This window comes from Hylobates moloch, unplaced genomic scaffold (assembly GCF_009828535.3).
Source record: "Hylobates moloch isolate HMO894 unplaced genomic scaffold, HMol_V3 SCAFFOLD_4, whole genome shotgun sequence".
Taxonomy (NCBI): Eukaryota; Metazoa; Chordata; class Mammalia; order Primates; family Hylobatidae; genus Hylobates; species Hylobates moloch.
The window spans coordinates 21,062,255-21,066,958 of NW_026652279.1; the positions used below are offsets into that span (position 1 = coordinate 21,062,255).

Below are 4,704 nucleotides of genomic sequence, written 5' to 3' on the forward strand. Positions count from 1 at the left end.
TCACTATGTCTAGTAACTGTTCTGAAGAAATAGGCACTGGCTTTGAATATGGCCTGTTCCAGTTTGTGAACAGTTGTAGGCAAGTAAAGTTGTTGGGCAAAGAGGTGAGCTGTAGGATGACTGAGGGTAAATTGTCACTACTGTATGTAAAGAAGACAAATGAGATGTAGGAAGAGATCTGTTATAATAACATATATGACATATATCTAAGTTTTTCATATATTTCAGAATTATAGAAACAAAAGTATGTAATCTTTTCTAAGATGTATAGATGACTTACTTTTAATAATATTTCTTGATTTACAATGTAAATAAGATTAAACGAATAAGGGTTACCCTTGAATTTAAAAATTGTCACATGTAAACGAGCATTTTAATACAAATAATTAGAATATATTTATACTGTATATACATCTACACAATGGAAGATACTATTAAAATTTTGCTCTATAGCATATTACCCTAGAAAAAATAGAATTCTAGAATTCTCTTTAAAAAAATCACTGAGAATAATTAGATGATGACTGTGAAATAGGTTCTCTCATTACAATACTACTTCTGTCATTCAAAGTTCTGACAACAGTTGTAGCTGGAGACTGAAGCACTTTATGAGAAAGCCTCATTCTCCCATCAGCTGGGTCACATCCAGAGTATTTCACCTGAATTTCTTGGCCAACTTCCAATCCTAGGACAGTAGGATGTTTAATCTTTCGTTGATCAAGTTGTGTGTTATAAAGCAGTACCAAAATCATATTTGGATATAATTTTACCATTACACCAGTATCTCTGCTTTCAGTTATTGTGGCAGTATACACTGCTCCAAATTCTAATTACTGCCCCTGATCATCCTTGCAGATTTTGGCAACGAAGTCTCTTGCCTCATGCATAGCACTGGGTGTTGGTGCAAATACAGAAAACGTTTCTTCATCCACCTGACTAATAGTTACAACTGTTTCAGCCTGAAGTTTTTTAAGTTATATCTACCTGGTCTAACAAATTTTTCTCATTTTGATAATGGAAACTGAACAGTTTCTACAACAGGTCCATTTTCTTTTCTAGATGCCTGAGGTTTTGAAATAGTTTTGTTCATGATCTGTAAAATCTCCTTTTTGCCACTGAAGCTTGTTGAATAGCCTCCATTATAATTTTCATTGGTATTCCAGGTAATTTAATATCAGCCTATAATGCAGTTATTCCTTTATTAGTGCAGGCTATTTTGAAGTCCATGTCACCATTGTAACCTTCAATTCCCAGAATATCTGTTAGCAAATGAAAATCTTCTATTTCACCCTTCTCAAGATCGGTTTTGGTGGCCAATCCCATTGCTATGCCTGCAATAGCAGTTGAAATTGGAACCCCTGAATCCATTAATGCTAAACTTCCACCACATGCAGATGCCATAGAAGATGACCCATTTGACTCTAGGACTTCAGATGTAACTCTTACGGCAAAAGGAAAATCTTTGGGAATAACAGGATACAAAGCTTTCTCAGCAAGAGCACCATGACCAAGTTCTCTTCTATTTATACCAGTGACTTTGACAATTTCATTAGTTGCATAAGGAGGAAACTCACAGTGCAGCATGAAATTTTTATCTTTTATCCCATTTATAGCTATTATAACTTGATCCAACTTAATACTGGATTCTAATGAATCAAATGTAACAGTACAAAGCACCTGTGTTTGTCCTCTTTGAAATAATTCTGATCCATGAAGGGTTTTAAACATATCTACCTTACAACTTATATTCCTAAGTAAAGTCAAATCCTGACCATCGCATCTTTTGTATTCATTCAAAATAATACTTCTAAAAACTTCCCTTGCAACTGAAGGATTCTATTATTTCATATAGATCAACCTCTGGAAATATTTTAGTTGTTCCTCTGTATGTAACCTTATTTTGTTAACAGCTTCATCTCTGGAAATTTTATCATGTTCACAATCTGTAAATACTGCATAGAGTCTCTCCATAGCAAGTTTATGAGCATGTTTCACAATCTCTGGTGAAGAGGTAAATAACTTCTGAGGTATCCTCTTGGTAACACCAATTTCTTTTACCAACTGCTGGATGCCTTGAATTATTTGTTGGGTAGATTTCACTCCCACTTTGATAGCATGGCAAAAGTCCTGCTGTAAAATGTTCTCTGCAGAGGCTTCCAACATGACAATCTGACTTTTAGGTACTCCAGCAACCACTACATTTAAAGTATTAGAAAACATTTCTTTTCTTGTTGGGTTAACAACACATTCTCCATCAGTCATTCCTATTCATACTGCCCCAAAAGGTCCATTCCAACGAATATCTGATAATGAGAGGTCTACAGAGGTGCCATTAATTGCCAGGACATCAAGCTCATTAATATCATCTACTGCTAACAGATTACACAGAACCTGTATATCACAGAAGTAGCCAGCTGGAAAGATAGGTATAATTGAACGATCTATTATTCAACGTGTAAGAATTTCTTTATGAGAAATACTAATCTCTCTTCTCAGAGGGTTTGTGGGAATTCTACCTGCTGCAGCAGCCTTTTGTCTGTAGTCAAACACCAAAGGCATAAACTGGGAAGGTAAAGGTTTTGTTTTACTGACCACTGTGGCCATTACTGCAGTGTCACCTGACTGTACTACAGCAGAGCCATTTGCAAATCTGGCCAGCTTTCCAGAGGATATTTCTAATTTCCTGTTGCCCAAGTCCACGGCCACATCTCAAGACCCTGCGCTACTCAATAGTGCTCACACCTGCAACTGGATGAGTGCCCGATCCCATCCTAGCAGACAGAAGGGACCATGGCTCAGCGGCCGGAGCTGGAGGCTCAATGAGGTCTTAGCTTCCTCCTGTTATCCTCTGTAGCAATACCTTAATGTTTCCTTCACAGCACTTATTACAATTTGTAGTCATTTACTGATGTGATTATTGGTTATTATCCCTCATGAGTCTCACAGCTAAATGACAGCGGGGATCAAGTCTGTCTTCCTCCCTGTGTCACAATTGTATCTGGCACCAAGCACATACAAGGCATTTGATAAGTATTCTTCAACATAATGAAAATGAAGTACAATTATAACACTGTTCTTTCTATCCAAAGAGAACAAAAAGATTATGGACTTCTATTCTGTGTCAATATATTCAACAGGATAGAAGAAATAACACAACTGATGGTTGCAAAACACTGAAAGTTATCAACGCTTATTCTCTAGAGATCCTTGTTAAACAATGTCCCATCCATCAAGGGTGAATTAAATTTGTCCCTGGCTTGAGGACAGAATAAGATGACTTCACCCGGCTCCTTATAAACTTATAATTTTATGAAAAATCCATAAGCTCTCATCTTTCCAGCACTCTGATAACGAGGTAATTACCCTTTTAATGAAAAAGGAAGCCTTTTTATATCTATCCCCATTGAATTATGGACCTCAAAATTGAATTGGAGTCTAATAGACATCAAGCACAACTACCTGCCAGTTCCTAACAAGGATGAGGAAAAAAAAAATAATGATATCTGGGAAGCCAAAGGGCAGTGTGACAGGGTGTCCTGCCTGCCTTCTCTGATGACACTTTGCTATCAACACCAGTTCTGCCTTTTGTGCCTTACTCAGTTTGTGAGCCAGTCTGCAACAGCAGAAAAGTCATTAGTCACCCTTCCTTATCTGTTCCATGGGCTTTGAAATGAAGCCCCGGTTCAGGTTCCCGTTTAGGTGTCACTTTCTCCATTCCTACTATGTTGACCTTAATCAAAGGGCTTGGCTCAGTCCTGACAACACGTTCAGATCCCACACTGCACTAGCCTTGCTCTAGAATCTCAATCTATTTTCCCAGTGTCCTAAGACCTGTCAAAGCCCCTGTCACCAGCTTGTTCCACTACTGACTGAGCTCTTACATCGAAGGACTAATTAATGAAACCACAACACCAACACCCCACATTAACTGTGCTCGGAGCCCACAATTCATACTCCTTCCCCATGCTCCTTCAGTTTATCGACGCTGTTTAATTATCAGTAGTGGCTCAGATTAAGCCCTAAATATCTAGCTACCCCATTCCACAGCCAAGACTGTTACTCTCACTCCTCACTCCTAGGTCTTGCCTAACTCCCCCCATTTCAGGTATTTTATAGCTAAGTCTCTCCAAGTTATCACTCACAGCTTTTACTTGGTCTCTACATTTTAATCCTTCGTGATCTCTTTTTATGCAATTGCCAGTTTAGAGGGATAATCTTGTAAACCTTTACCTTCTGGACAGTAGCATTGGAAAGTTCATTACTTTCAGTTATGACACAACAGCAAGTGACAAATGCAGCTTTGGAAAGTGGAACAACTTCTTTCTCCTTGAGTCTTTGCACAACTTTCCGTATTTGGAACCAAAGGACATTTCCTTTCTCTCTCTGCTAACATGGAGTACAGAAAGGCTACATTAGCTAATAAAAGCCCTCTGCTGACAAAAGATGCATTTGAAAAGTCACTTGAAAAGGGAGCTCTGTCAATAGCTTTATTAAAATAAAATGCCACATCTTTGTGAAGTTAAAAGTCTCTGGATTGTGGTTAAAAGTCTGGTCTGCTCCTTATACAATGGAAAGTCTTTCAAAAGCCATGTGTTTCTTAAGCTGGCCTCACCATGCATAACAGCTAGAATATAAATCTAGACTCTCCTCGCCCATCTATCTTTTCTTTTCTGTGTAATGTAGAGGTTCCCATGTGAAGGAAAG

General features: G+C 38.1%; 1 pseudogene; it reads right to left on the bottom strand.

Moving 5' to 3' along the window:
* Window positions 1-418: 418 nt before the first annotated feature.
* On the bottom strand, window positions 419-2,829 carry LOC116466676 (polyribonucleotide nucleotidyltransferase 1, mitochondrial-like; annotated as a pseudogene).
* Window positions 2,830-4,704: the final 1,875 nt, after the last annotated feature.